Here is a 16,077-nt window from a genome sequence, read left to right as displayed (position 1 = left end):
TCATGAAACTCGTGTCCCCAAAGCAGGCCTTCAGTTCCTTAGCAAGTATATCCCAAGTGGTGAGGACATGTTCATGGTTTTCAAACCAAAAGTAAGGCTGTCCCGGCAAGGAAGAATACTACGTTCATGACCTTCGCCAGCGCGCCCCATTCGTAGTAGCGGCTCACTCTGTCGTAGTGTTTTAGCCAAGAGTCCACGTCCTCTTTATTTTTACCTGAGAATATCCGTCCCTCAGGTGCCCAGTAGTCTGGTTGTCGAGGTGTACGACCTCCTTGTGCCGTGTTCGTGGCACTGGTGGATGCAACAGCGTAGTACGTCAACGGGATTGCTGTGTCGTCATTCACGCTGATGTTGTCCATGGGTAGGCCAGCAAGCGTCTGCTTCTTCGAAGCATTTCTGCTGCGGGGTCCAGGATGGCAAGTTACCCAGAACGGCTCCACCAAAGCTGTAACGGATGTGATAGGTTTATTTACACTGAAAATGCCAGCGCTAAACCGTCACTGCTGAACATCATCTCTCGAGAGCGTCCTACCTCTTCGTCTTTCTTGCTCGTTCAGTCGACGTTACAATATCAAATTCTCCCTTTCCTCATTTTGCACATACTTCTCTTTGGTGAGCGAAGCTGTAAATGCGAAAATGTTCCTAACTACGGGTGAAATAATGAATGTAAAATGTGTACCCAGAATCAACAAGTATTGAATTGCATAGAAGTGTTCCCAAGTTTTACAGGTGGCATTCGCAGCGTATGTTGTCAACAAGTGAGTGGAGGTTTACCAGTTAGTTAACATCATACATCCTCATGAACGCGTTATTCGTGGAAGTTATTGGTTCATGACGACTGAACTATTATTCCAAGTCCCCCCCCCCCTACCTCGCAATTTGTCTCCAAGCCATTTTCAAGCACTGTTTATCAGACGCTAAGCCCTATTGTCCAGCAGATAAACTCAGTCTTGAAGCAAGCTAAACTGGTGGCTATAGCAGCATCCCATCTTTGCGATATTTAAACTTCTGAACTTTTTCTGCCCATTTTGCCAATACGAGCGGCGTTTCAATACCCTAGTGTACTTTGTTGAGAACTTTCCTTCGACAACCCGCAAGTGAGTCCGTGAACGCATATCTGAAGGTATACCAAAAAAGCACTGGCGATTTGAGTGAGGTCATCTATCAAGTACAATGCAAGGATTACGACAAAACTTGCATTGACAAAACAAACAAAAAAATTCACTAAAACTTGAAGAACGTAGAAATATTGTTGGTTAAGTTTACTACGCGACATGTTTGACACAGAGCTGCTTGAAGAGTGGTAAGTAACAATGCATAGCTATGGCTTGAACATTTCAGCTACGCCACCTTGTGTATAAAGGAGGGAAAACTAAACTTTGGAGTCATGGTCAATATTTTACCGTGCATCACCTTGCAAAAAACTCGGCCTCCTATTTATAATTGCTTAGGAGCAAATATGTGACTAGTGAATTGGTTCAACTTCGCCCACTTGTTGCCAGCATATAGTGAGCACGCCACCTGTAGAGATAACAAAGCTTTCACGCCATTTTGGTAATATTTGTTTCACACTGTCAGAGTAAACAATTTACAGTCAAGCCACTAATCCATGCTTTATGTGGGTACGCGTGTATGCGCTGTGATACCTGAACTTGCTCATGTGCGGGTAATACCTGCTGCTGCAAGCTGAATAGACAATGAAATGCACTACTACACGCTTCTCTGAACACCACTTTGGGAGATGTACCCAGGGACACAGTTTACAAGAGGGCTGCATGCTCGCTCAGGAAACTGCGTGCACGACGAATAGACAGCTTCACTTGGTTCCTTTCAGTATGTCTCAAATCAAGTAAAAAAGGAAAAAACTTCTGCAGTAGCAACAATGTTCACAGTTCGAACACCACTACAGTGTCTGCGTACATCACCTCTCTCCAAATTACTGTTTCATGAATAAAAAAGCAGAGATGGTATTTCCAGACAAGAGCTGATTATATTGCCACGTGCATAGCCGCATTAAGCAGCGAGATAGTGACGACAACGAAGATCGCGGATTTGCTCGGTAGGCACAGCGCAATATTTGAAGCGGAATTAACGGCCGTTATACTCGCTATTCGTAAACTTCCTTTGACTCATTCGACAGCTGTGATAGTGACTGACTCGTATTCTGTGTGTTCATTCTTATCATCGTCGTCGACATCAGCAGTACTAGAGACTTTTAAATCATTAATCCCAGCAAACATCCGTCTAGTGCGAATGATATGGGTGCCAGGCCATCGTAGTATATTTATAAACGAGATGGCTGACAAACTTGCGCGAACATCTCTTGATCTTCCGATTGTGCCAATTATGCCTCCTACAGCTTATGTAACAGCAGCGAGGTTTAGAAAACTTTCCCTTCTTGAAGACTCATCTAAAACGATGATACCGAATCCAGATTTCTCGCACCTGCACTTCACATGGAATAATAAGTGGTGTCCCACGCGTAAATTGGAAGTCTTGGTAACAAAATTACGTTGCCGTGTACCACCTTTTAATTTCTACTTAAACAGGTCTGGTCTGGTGCCATCCCCTCTGTGCTCAAGCTGTAACGAACCTGAACATATCGACCATTTTCTTATCACATGTCACCGATTCAAAAATCAAAGAAAAAACTGCTTCGAAATTTTATTCAGAAAATTAGGAATATCACTTAATACTCCCAATATTTTGTCTTTTGGGGCCATTTCATTGGGACATAGCGACAGGAACATCTGTGGGGCTCTCTGCGATTTCATATATAACACAAGAAGATTACCTTGCTGAGTCAGCCATCAGCTCTCGAATTTTACAACTCACACTAGCACTTACTATTTAGCTGATACACTGCAATGATTCAACTTTCAGGAGAATTTCATATAACGATTCCACCACAGATATTTAACAAATTCTATTATTTCTCTCCCCCCCCTTTTTTTCTTTTTTTTTCTTTTTTTTAACATTGCGCCAAATTAATTTCACAGTCAAAACACAGTATTCATATTCCCCTAATCTAGAAAATCTATAGGTGTTTACTTGCATTAACCACCGGCTTCTTGGCCAATCCCCCTTAGTGGGTGAGAGCCACAAAAGAAAGGAACAAGCAAGCAAGCAAGGCACAGCGCAGGCGAGTGAAAAAGACGACAATCTTAGCGGTCTTGTTTTGAGAGCGTCTCTGCGAGTTCCACTGTCCGTGTTTTCATATAAACCCTCCGTAATTTATAACCCACGACACTGGTGGAAGTGCGTCTACAAACTCCATCCGTCCTTGCTCACTTCGACGAGAATGCACCAACACCTATCTATACAGACGCCAGCAATTGGGCCTAGGTGCTGTTATTGTTCAATGCCAAGATGGTGTGGAGAGAGTAGTTGACTACGCTAGCACAACGTTGACACGTGCAGAGTCCAACTGCTCAACAACGGAGAAGGTGTGTCTGGCTGTCGTTTGGGCTGTTGCGAAGTTCCGCCTGTACTTATATGGGCGCACTTTCCAAGTCATAAGCGACCATCACTCTCTTGGTTGGTTGACCAACATGAAAGACCCTTCTGGTTGTTCAGCACGACGAAGCTTACGGCTCCAAGAGTACGACATGGCCGTAGTTTACAAGTCCGGCAGGCAACATTTAGACGCCCACTGTTTCTTAAGGTAACTGGTTGAATCAATGGCTACAGAGGATGATGAATGACAGGGTTTTCAAGGGTTGTTGATGCAGCTATCATTTCTAGGCAACAACAAGATGATCGGGAGCTCATATAGCTTAAAGTATTCTTGAACGGACGAGCCGCCAATGCACCAAGAGTGTTTTCCAACTTATTGTCATTCTGTTTACATGATGCACTTCTGCACAAAAAGAATTTCTCATCAACAGGTAGAAGCTATCTGCTGGTATTCCCTGAAGCTCTCCGCAACAAAATTTTACAAGCCTGCCACTACAAAGCTACTGCGAGCCACATCAGTTTCACAAGAACAATGACACGCGTCAAAGAAAAAAAATATTACTGGCCAAGGATCGCAGCAGAGGTGAAACATCACTTGCGAACATGCATTGACTCTCAGCAGCGCAAGGTTCCACCTTTCAAACCCGCTGGGCTATTACATCCTGTGCCCATGCCAGAAACTACGTTTTCTAAAATCGGAAAGGATCTGCTGAGCCCATTGCCATCATCGGACAGCGGCAACAATAGGGTTAAAGTGGCGACGGACTACCACACCTGATATGTGGAGACCAAGGCAATTGTGAGTGGCACTGCAGCTGAAGCGGCCCAGTTCTTCATTGAGAACATTGTCCTGAGACATGGTGCTCCAGCTGTCGCTATAACAGACAAAGGTACCGTGTCTACAGCCAAGCTTTTGCGCACTGTGCTTACGCTCAGTGACACAGTGCATAAGAAGACGACAGCTTACCACCCACAATTGAATGGCCTTACAGAACGACTTAACAAGACAATCGCTGACATGCTTTGCTTGTACGTCGATGTGAAACACGAGAACTGGGACCGAATATTGCCGTACATCACATTCGCGTATAGTACGGCGTGCTAGGAAACAACAAAAATGACGCCGTTCGCACTAATTCATGGGAGAGAAGTTACTGCGATGCTTGATGCCATGCTGCCATACGATTGCAATGATTCAGAGACAGGCGCCGCAAACTTCACTGAGCGCGCCGAGAAATAGTCAACCAGCAGCAACTTGACGTCCAACGGTATAACACTTCGCCATCGATTCGTCACCTAGATAGAGTCTGGGTTTGGTTTCCTGTACGACGGCGAGGCCTCTCGGAGAAACTCTTACGCCGATACATCGGAACCTACAAGGTTTCGTGCCGTCATAGCGACGTGACATATGAAGTCGTGCCCGACGCCTCCTTTTGTTCGAAACGTCGTCAGCATCTGCTTGAGACAGTGCACGTGGTCCGCATGAAACTTTAAAGCTCTAAGTGATGTAGACACCCGCTGGCCACATCTCTACCTGTTGAGCATCGGGACGACGCTTACTCTGACGGGAGGGTAATGCCGCGTGCATAGCTGTATTCAGAGGCGAGATAGCGACGACAACGAAGATCGCGGATTTTCTCGAGAGGCACAGCACAGGCGAGTGAAGAAGATGACAATCTTAGCGGCCTTCTTTTGAGAGCGTCTCTACGAGTTCCACTGTCCGTGTTTTTTTAAATAAACCCTCTATAATATACAACCCGCAACAATATGCAGAACAAGCAGCAGGACCATGCGAAGACTTATTGCTATAGTACACAAGAGCTCAACATTAAAACAGTATATTCTAACTGCAAAACGATTTATATACTAGCATAACGAATTCTGCTGAATTATTGCCAAGGTATTGGAGTTACATTTTCTGTAACTGCTTAATGAAACAGATATTATGTGGAGTGAACAAAAGAATTTCGAATGTATAATATGGAATCTGCTTACACAATACAAAGATTTTTTAGACCACTGCAAAACCCTACGTGTGGCAGTGAACATATTATAACGGCAACTTTGCAGCGAGGAACAGAAGCTGTAGGCGAAGAGGATGAGGACTTTCTGGTCATTTCCGTGCCAGAACCCATCCAGCGCTCGTCACGGTGTGTTTTTAATAAACGCTTTCTAATCATAGCATCTTGGTGGAGGTAATGAGTGGACGAAAACAATAATAATGCATCAACTCAACATGTGAGCATTAAATTGCGAAGGAGGCTTGCAGTCTATAACATTTCAAAATCTAGTACACACTACTTCACAATTGTGCATTTTATAACGGCAGGAGTTAAGATGAAGACTGGGGCTTGATTGAGTGTCATATTGCTAAATAAAGCGTCTTATTGGAGCCAATGTTTGAGCGAAAGAATTTCTCTAAGATGTGGCAGCAATCTTGAAGCAGTTTGCTGCCCCAATAAAGAAAAAGCCCTCTTGTCGAATAAGAAGTTGAACATTGAACAAATCATTTTCAAGTTGAACATTGAACATTGAACAAGTTGAACATTTAATTCATTGAACATTTGTTCAATGATTTTTTTTATTTGGCATACAGTAAACTTCGAGTTTTTTTTTTTTGATGCTGTAGTAACCAACTCTCGCCGCTAAGCGCCCGAGAAGCACCACCCGAGGTGGTATAGCAAAGTGGGAGAAGAAAACAGTGCCGCCGTGCAAATAGCGATATTTGACTTTATGGTCGCCGGACGATGAAGCAGAAACACTGAAGTCTAGTATGCTAAAAAACATGCATTTACAGACTGTACAAAAGTTACCCAAGTAAGGACATTGAAGTTACAAAAAAAAGAAAAGAAAACGCTTTGGAAATGAACCGCCTTCCGTAGCGCGACCCAACGAAATCCGGCTGAGCAGATAGATGGTGCTTGCAAGAGTTGGAAAAATTCGCTCATGGCAGAAGCGACAGAGCGATCAGTGACGTCGTTTGACACGTGATGCCAGTGGTGGAGTCAAGAAGTGGACGCGCGTGCTGCGGGGACCTCGCTCCACAGAACTTACTCCGGCTGAGTAGCAGACGGCGTCCGTTCTCTTCCCGGCTCATTAATGTCTCGCGCTGCTTTCAACGAGTTGCTCATTGCAGGAGTTGTAATACGACCTCTTCTCTGGGACGTCTAGATGGAAGATTTACGCAAGAAGCATGAGAAGAGCATTCTTGCGGAAGAAAATGCCGAGCTCTTTAAGAAGCCGCATACTTCCGTGAAGTAAAAGTCATCGCTTGAACTGGCCATTGATTTGATTGATTGATTTGTGAGGTTTAGCGTCCCAAAACCACAATATGGTTATGAGATATGCCGTAGTGGAGGGCTCCGGAAATTTCGACCACCTGGGGTTCTTCAACATGCACCCAAATCATAGCGCGCGGGCCTACAGCATTCCCACCTTCATCGAAAATGCAGCTGCTACAGCCGGGATTCGATCCCGTGACCTGCGGGTCAGCAGCCAAGTATCTTAGCCACTAGACCACCATGACGGGGCTTAAAACCGAATGAAGTACTCAGATTGGTTCCTATCATGCCAATGCTTCGCTGTAAAAGAAAAACTCATAGCATCTTAACACACGTGAAACGGTGCCAAGCAAGCTAACTTGTATGACGTCATTGCTTTAAGCAAACACGGCAAGGGCATTCATTCAGTGTGCGCATAAAAACAGCGCTTCATTACACCAATATATTACTATCTTCATTTCAAGTTACACTTTTTTCAGCCACAAGAAAACATTACAAATTGCAGAATTTTGATGTTAACGTTTGTCTGAAGGAATACCAAACATTTCGTATAGAAAACCCATACTCATTGCTTGCAACTTGGGTGTCTAAATTGTTTGAGTTACGAGCTCATAAGGTAGACAAGAACAACTAAGACAGAGACAACCGCTTCTCTACTTATCTTGTTTACTCTACGCACTCATACATCAAGCAATTGATTGATATGTAACGCCCCAAAACCACCAAATTATGATGAGAGACGCCGCAGTGGAGGGATCTGGAAATTTTGACCACTCACATTTCATCCAATCCCGAATCATCAATTCGCCCAATCAGCCGTCCTGACAGATTGTCTGAAGTTCATTGCCTTAGGACGGTGTGTTATTTATTTTGTTTCAAGATTATTGTAGAGCTGCTCTTTTATATAATTTCATACATTTTACACTTCCATTCTGGCTTATCTAAGCCCTTTTATATGTGTAATATTACCAATTTATTTATTATCTAATTTATTGCTTTAACTCACTTTGCACTGACGTCACTGAATTTAGTAGTATTTTAAACTATTAAACAAATTCGCGCTTTGTCATAACTCCTAACACTATTTTGAAAAAAAAAACAAACAGATATGTTCTAACCAAATCGTAAAAGGCTTGGCATGAATATGTTTTTGACTTACACTGCGGCCAAATGTTTGCAATACAGCATTCCTAGCGATTTCGTGAAGTCATCCTTGTCTTGTATGCTGTTGCAGCCAGTCTATACTCCACATAAATTTACGTACTCAATAGCTGAAACCAAAAGAAAAAAAGTTGGCCCTGGATCTGCATGGTATTTTGCAAATGCCGCCAAAAGACGATAGTCTTGCGTCGGGAGTGAGTGAACTAAACATTTATTTGATGTTCTGCGCAAGAAAATCGGTCAAATGTATTCTGGAGGCACGGCGTTTGAGTGCCTCGAGAGTGCAGCGGAGGCGAAAAGGTGTACAACGCAAAGCGATGGGTAGGTGCCACCACCGTGTCGTTTCAGCAAAGCGTTGGTAGCCCTTGCTCTTTTGAGCAATGCATTGAACTGTCAGCGCAGCGTGTTTAACGCTAGGGTCCTTATAATATCTTGTGTGCGCCTTGTCTAGTATAAATGCACTTCATAAAAAACATCAACGTGTTGTTACTGTACCTCAGATACGCGCAATGAGTGATCTTGAATGACAATCGCACAAGTATGAACGCTCAATCTTGAGCAATACCGGTGGGCGCTGCAGATGGAGTCGGCCGTTTGATGTATCATTAAAGGCGGAAAAACAGACAAATGTACAGACAGACAGAAAGACAGACAGACAGACAGACGGACAGACAGACAGACAGACAGACAGACAGACAGACAGACAGACAGACAGACAGACAGACAGACAGACCAAAATTTTATCGTCGCAGGTCCCCAAGAAAGACTTCCGTCTTTAAAAAATTATTTGAAGTGAATTATTCCTAGGCTGCACAAAGGGTCTTCTTCCTTGACCTTTGCTGCACAGAACATTTGCATAGTATTCACACAGGTGGAACAGGTCCACTTATTGCAGAGTAAGGCAATCGTTTTCCCTGGATGTCAGGAAAAAACACTGCTGTGGTGTAAAATGAAGGCGAAGCCCAAAGAAACTTCATACAAACTTCATACAAAGAACACACAATAATGCCAGGGAGAATATGGGGGCTGTTATTAGAAGTAGTTGTAAATGAAATATAAAGCAAGAAAAAAGGTCGAAAAGATGACTGTGCTACACTATCCCTTTAGATGTGTTATTCAGTGCTGCAAGGTACGGGTTGACTTCGTAGGGGGTGGACTATAAGATTAAAATGTGTATTTTCACATAATCGTGGGCATTTTTTTGCAAACTGCCCACTATTTCGTCCTTGCAAACATACCACTATCCCCATTACCCAACCACGCCTCACTGATAATAAATAACTACTTAGACGCGGACAGAAAAAGGGGGTCAAGCACTTTTGAAAACAATCATGTATCGCCAACTCACCCAATGAACCGTTACTGACATAAAGCACCTTTGCAAACCAGAACAATATAAACGTTGGCCTGTGTAGTATACGCACAGTCTTAGATCTTTCTAATCATCCAATGGGCTACCATTTACAGGGAGCCAGCACGGTCATTGCCTTCCAGCGACATCAGCAGGTGTGTGGGTTGGCATTGAGCTGCAGCGTTTGCAAATGGCTGCAAAGAACTCCAAACAGGAGTCGATTTTTCTGATATACGCACAGTTTTACGTCTTTCTAATGATGTAATGGGCTAATACTCGAAGGAGATTTACAATGTACTGATGATATTCCCCTCTCCAGCTTCACCTACTTCTCGTCATTCATTCCGCTGATATGGCGTGCTTCTTTTCAAATATGTGAATGTACATAACTTTATGTCATTGCTTAGGCTTGAAAAGAGCGTGTAACGTTGCCTCGTGTAGTCCAAAAGGCTTTCGAACGCCTGCGCTGTTATATTTTTTTAATGATTCTAAGGTGACCACGGTCGACAACAGGCAAGCGTTAAGTTCTAGCGATACCTTCGCGAAAGAGAAAAAAAAATTATTTAAATCATTGAGAAATGCTGGGTGGGGCTTTCAGTCCAAAGCTTAAACGGCCGCTGCCAAGTCTCGTGCCCGATGAACCCGCACCCACTGGCCACTCGGTCTTTCATCCCGGAGCATGATCTCCCATCCCAGTCTTGTAGGTTTGCAATAAGAGATGAGGTGGCAGAGTGCGTAGCAGACGAACGCTGACATTCAATAGTAACGTGAAATAATTTTGGTACCACGCTGCAAACCGAGCATTTGTCAGAGTAAAAAGTGGTATGGAAGATATGGAGGAAATATAGGTATGTAATTGTGTTGTCCTCCAACACCCAAGTGGGAGAGTGACTACTCGTGAGGCTAGCGTATCTTCTGAACTGATGCCGGTACAACCCACCAGGGAAGCAGCTAGCCAGTGATCTCGGAACACGAATTTAATCCCTCCCACTTCCGCACAATATACACCCTGAGCGCCAAGCTCAGAGCGTACAATGGCTTCGCAAGGTTGCCACTGGATGCATCGGTGTCCCTGAGGGGTTATGTAGCACTGCTGGCGCAGTATCAGACCTATAGATGGGGCGTAGTTTACGGTCGAGCGCCTTGCGAAAGTTTTGTACCACTGAAAGTGATCTACGAAAAAAACTACCGCTCGTCCATCAACCCAAGACTATGTAACTGACGCATGAATTGGTACCTTCAGCCACAATTTAGCCGGCAGATATAACCATGGAGCTGAGATAGGCGTCATCCAGAGCGACAATATAACCAAGCTGTGCAATTTCGTAGACGATTGTTTTTTGGGATACTTGAACGCAGAAATTTTAATTTATCTATATGTCTGTCTGCCACACGATCAGTGATCCCAATCTAATACAGTGTTTATTCCTAGACTGTTGCAACTTTCCTAGATTACAAGAAAAATCTCTATAGAACACCTTAGCGTCACTAATCGGGTCCATTTCCTTTTAACAAACTATAAACACAGTGCGCTTGTTGCCATTTTTTTCCGGACGTTGGTAAATAGCATCATACTGACTACTACTTGACGGCTTTTATCTACATGTTGCTACAGACACAAATTTCGTTCTTTTTTTTACTTTACTTCAAGCACTCAGTTAAGGCATAGACGGGGTCGGGTCAACTTCAAGTCTGCAGCACATTTCTTGTAGTTCGATTTTGTGGAGTGCAATGTTCATCTCTAATTCCCTGAACTTGCAATCGGTGTTCCAAAATTTACAGCAGATATATAAAAGGGCTCATTTTTACTGGCTGATACGTACTCATTCCCTTTGTACTATCAGTTCACCACTTGGCCCATTATTTTAGTAACGTTTTTCTGTAGCGTGACCTACTCTGATTGAGATTCAACAGTATCGAGTGGCTCATGGTGAGCAGTGACGGCGAGTGCTTCGTCGCTCTATGGTCTGGCCATTCTAGAGGGGTGACGTTTTAGAGACGCGATCAATGCATTCTAATTGTGCCCCGTGGCTTGTGCACCTCGAGCTGCACTGCCGTCTTTTTTGGTCACATCTGCCGGAGTGCTACATGCAACTCGCAGGGTGTTTACAAGTATGGTATAGCTGTAGAGAAGAAGAGCGAAATTGCTGCTCAGCGGCAAAAAAAGAGCGAGGAAGCGCAACGCATCATATCCTGAAGTATTTACCTGGTAATGCGCGGTTGAGTCTAAGAAGAACAAACAGAAGACGGCTAAACGTGCTGTGGAGACACCAGAGAAAAGGGAGGAGCGTCTAGCAAAGCGCATTCGCTGGGAGGCGAGCGACGTGCCTGACCATCTCAGCTGCTGCAAAATACGCCGTCTTTGAGATCGAGGCTAGCTGACTCAAGGACTATATTGCCACGTTCCTTTTCCCAAGTTTTTGTTATCGTCCCAAAACACCACAGGATTCTCAGCGCAAACCATGCCAGCAGTTTTCCAGAAGGTTCCGCACTGTAGTAGATCATTTCGGTAAGATCACGCCCACTGTGCGAACGGTACAGATTGTTCTGGAACCTACGCCACCAGCAGCGATAACGCTAGAACATTCGACGGCAAGAGCATAAATGCCGACGCGCTTCGCCGCTTGTGAGTTGTTGATCGAAGGCCGACGCTCCGTTCGCCCCTATCAGTCCGAGACTGATATCTGTGCGAGACTGCTGCTGTAATTGGACTTTCCGTTTACCGGGCACAGGTTCGCCCAAATAAACAGTTAAATCACAACACGAAGTCTCCTGTCTTCGGCCACGTCACGACCCCGTGACATCTGGTGGAGGTGCTGCTTCGTTCATGTACCGCACGCCCCCGTCAAGCCGTGAACCCAGCCCACGTCGCGGAGAAGACACCGACGCCAACCAGGAGCAGCGAACAAGCCGCCGACAGCAAGGGCTACCACTGGAGTATGGGCTTCTACAAGACAAGGCTCGGAAAACCAAGGCCATGACCGCGACTGCAGCGACAATGACAACCGCAGCGTCCCAGCCCACGATGGTCATGCATCAACCCAGGGAACCACCAATTTTCCATGGGTCATCGTTCGAAGACCCGGAGTCCTGGCTAGAAACATACGACCGTGTGGCCGCCCTCAACCACTGGGACCATGACAAAAAGCTGCGTCGTTTGTTCTTCTGTTTGGAAGACACCGCAAGGACCTGGCTCGAAAATCGGGAGTCCACGCTCCGAACGTGAGATGTTTTCTGCGGCGCATTCCTGCAAACGTTCGCGAGCGTCGCTCGCAAAGAGAGGGCCGCTGCTCTACTCGAGACCCGGGTTCAGCTCCCAAATGAAAATGTCGCCATTTTCACCGAAGAAATGACCCGACTATTCCGTCACGATGACCCAGACATGTTTGAGGAGAAAAAAGTTCATTTCCTCATGCGAGGGGTCAAACAGGAGCTCTTCGTGGGACTGATGAGAAACCCACCAAAAACCGTCCAAGAATTTGTAGCCGAAGCGACCACTATCGAAAAGACCCTGGACATGCGCACCAGACAGTATAATCGTCGCCTGACTGCAGACTGCGCTGCTGCTCAAGCCAGTAACTCCGGAGACCTGCGTGAAACGATCCGAGCGATCGTGCGGGAAGAGCTGCGCAAGCTGTTGCCTTCAGCGCAGCCTTAAGTGGATTCGATCGCCGACATTGTGCGAGAAGAATTTCGGCAAGCGCTTCAAATTCCCCACGCACCGCTGCCCAAGCCGGAAGCTATGAGCTACGCCGCTGCACTGCGCCACAACGCTCCTCCCCGTCCACGCCAAAACGCCGCCCCATCGCACTTCCGTCGACAGACGCCACCGCCGCCACTACTTCCACCGACGTCATACCGTTCGCCAGCAGCCCAACGCAGTGCACCGAGGAAGACTGACGTCTGGCGCACCCCTGATCATCGCCCGCTCTGCTACCACTGTGGCGAGGCCGGACACACATACCGCCATTGCCAGTACCGACAGATGGGACTGCGTGGCTTCGCCGTCAATGCACCGCGTCCACAGCCAGGAGAACGACCACATGACATCGCCGACTACCTGACAGGAACTCGGTATACACCACGAAGCCCTTCGCGTTCGCCGTCGCCCAGCCGCCGCACGTCACCGCGCCACTGGCAGTACTATGGCCCAACGCGGGGCCGGTCTCCTAGCCCGTATCCGGGAAACTAAAGGCAGCAACCGGTGGAGGTGCGGTTGCTGTGCGACGAACTACCGAAGATCCTCCGACGACGACGACGCCGCGACGGAGCTTTCCGAACACAACGCCAACCAGGCAAAGCCCTGACGGCGAAAGCTCACTTACTGAAGGTGGCCTGACGACGCAACATGGAAGCAGCGGAACAAGCCGACGCAGCCGTGACCCGATGCCACACCCTAACTGTAATGCGAGACACGGAACTAGTGACCTCGACTATCTCATCGACGGCCACAGTGTGACCGCTCTCGTCGATACTGGAGCCGACTATTCTGTCATCAGTGGGTCGTTCGCCGCGAAGTTAAAGAAAGTTAGCACAGCTTGGAAAGGCCCTAATATCCGCACAGCCGGATGTCATCTCGTAACGCCTGCAGGAATCTGCACAGCGAGAGTCACCATTAACGGCCGTATTTATCCTACAGACTTCGTAGTCCTACAGCGTCGCTCGAGAGATGTCATCCTTGACATGGACTTCTTATGCCTCCATGGTGCTGTCATCAACCTAAAAACAAAGTCGATAACGTTATGCACAGAAGAAGCACTACCGCCGCGCACGCCGTCAGGACACCATGCCTTGAATGTGCTGGAAGAACAAGTTACCATTCCGCCTCGCTCAAGCGTCATTATTTCAGTCGGCGCTCCTAAATCACCTGACTTGGAAGGTGTCGTTGAAGGCAGTCAGCATCTGTTGGTCACCCGAAATATTTGCGTCGCAAGAGGAATTGCAGAGCTGCGGGGAGACAAAGCAACGGTTATGCTCATGAATTTCAGCAATGAGTACGAACATGTGAACACAGCAACAACGGTCGCATACATCGAAGAAATTCTCGAAGCCACCAGTGCTTTCGCCCTCGCCGATTCTGCGGAACCTGCTCAGAGGAACCAAGCCCCTCTTATAGCTTTCGACGTCAATCCCAGACTTCCGAACGATAAGCAAGAACAGCTCAAGGCCCTGCTCCTGCAATACGAATATTGCTTTTCGTCGTCATTGAAAATTCGGCAGACCCCAATCCCGAAACATCGCATCATAACCGAAGAAAACGCCAGACCACTCCGTCAGAGTCCTTACAGGGTTTCGACGCAAGAACGTGAGGCCATGAAGAGACAAGTTGATAAAATGCTGCGGGATGACATTATCCAGCCGTCCAAGAGTCCATGGACATACCCCGTGGTGTTAGTGAAGAAAAAGGATGGGACACTACGTTTCTGCGTCGATTATCGCCACCTGAACAAAACCACAAGAAAGGACGTGTATCCTCTCCCACGAATAGACGACGCACTTTATCGGCTCCATAACGCCAAGTACTTTTCGTCAATGGACCTCAAGACTGGCTATAGGAAAATTGAAGTCGACGAAAGAGACCGAGAGAAGACGGCGTTTATAACACCGGACGGCCTCTTCGAGTTTAAGGTGATGCCCTACGGCCTTTGCTCAGCGCCTGCAACTTTTCAACGCGTTATGGATACAGTACTGGCAGGATTGAAGTGGCAGACTTGCCTTGTGTACTTGGACGACGTCGTCGTGTTTTCCTCGAGTTTCGACGAGCATCTTCAGCGCCTTGAACCTGTACTTCAAGCCATCAAGACTTCCTGACTGACACTGAAGCCAGAAAAGTGCAGATTTGCGTATGAGGAGCTCTTGTTTCTGGGGCACGTTTTCAGGAAGTCTGGAGTTTGTCCCGATCCACGGAAAACAGCCGCCATCGCCGACTTCCCGCCGCCCACTGACAAGAAAGCCGTGCGCCGATTTCTGGGCCTGTGCGCCTTTTATAGGCGGTTCGTGAAAAACTTCGCCCGCATCGCCGATCCTCTCACTAACCTTACCAAGGCCGACGTAGAGTTCAAGTGGGAAACGCCACAGGAACACGCTTTCCAGGAGCTTAAGCATCGCCTCCAGACGCCTCCGTTACTTGCCCAATTCGACGAATTTGCCGAGACAGAAATACACACTGACGCAAACAGCGTAGGTCTTGGCGGCGTTCTTGTGCAGAGGGCTAACGGACTTGAAAGGATTATTAGTTACGCCAGCTGATCGCTATCCAAAGCAGAAGCAAATTATTCCACAACAGAAAAGGAGTGCCTGGCCATTATCTGGGCTACGTCGAAATTTCGCCTCTACCTCTATGGCAGGCCCTTCAAAGTTGTGAGCGACCACCACGCCTTGTGTTGGCTAGCCACCTTGAAGGGCCCTTCAGATCGCCTTGCACGATGGAGGAGCCTGAGACTTCAAGAATAGGACATTACTGTCATAACAAGTCCGGCAAAAAACACTCCGACGCTGACTGTCTCTCTCGTGCGCCTGTCGACCGACCGCTGCCCAACGACCTGGATGACGACTACTTCTTGGGAACGATAACTACCGACAACTTCGCTGAACGACAGCGCGCCGACCCGGAGCTTAAGGCCCTAATAGAATACCTTGAAGGCAGGACCGCCGAAGTCCCGAAGGTATTTAAGCGCGCACTTGCGTCGTTATTTCTACGAAACGGCCTCCTACAAAAGAAAAACTTTTCACCGCTTCGAGCTAAGTACCTCCTGGTGGTGCCTTCAGCTCTGCCACCAGAACTCCTACAGGCCCTGCACGACGATCCGACGGCAGGGCACCTCGGTG

At 46.9% G+C, this 16,077-nt stretch overlaps 1 protein-coding gene across 2 annotated transcripts in view; it reads left to right on the top strand.

The window, feature by feature from the left end:
* LOC119166682 (phenoloxidase-activating factor 2) overlaps positions 1–16,077 on the top strand; it is a 298,006-nt gene that overhangs the window by 46,975 nt on the left and 234,954 nt on the right. The gene's annotated exons all lie outside the window — the stretch shown is intronic.

The sequence above is a fragment of the Rhipicephalus microplus genome, unplaced genomic scaffold, assembly GCF_043290135.1.
Source record: "Rhipicephalus microplus isolate Deutch F79 unplaced genomic scaffold, USDA_Rmic scaffold_16, whole genome shotgun sequence".
Taxonomy (NCBI): Eukaryota; Metazoa; Arthropoda; class Arachnida; order Ixodida; family Ixodidae; genus Rhipicephalus; species Rhipicephalus microplus.
The sequence above is the reverse complement of the archived record's forward strand: the minus strand, read 5'-3'. Positions and strand labels throughout refer to the sequence as shown.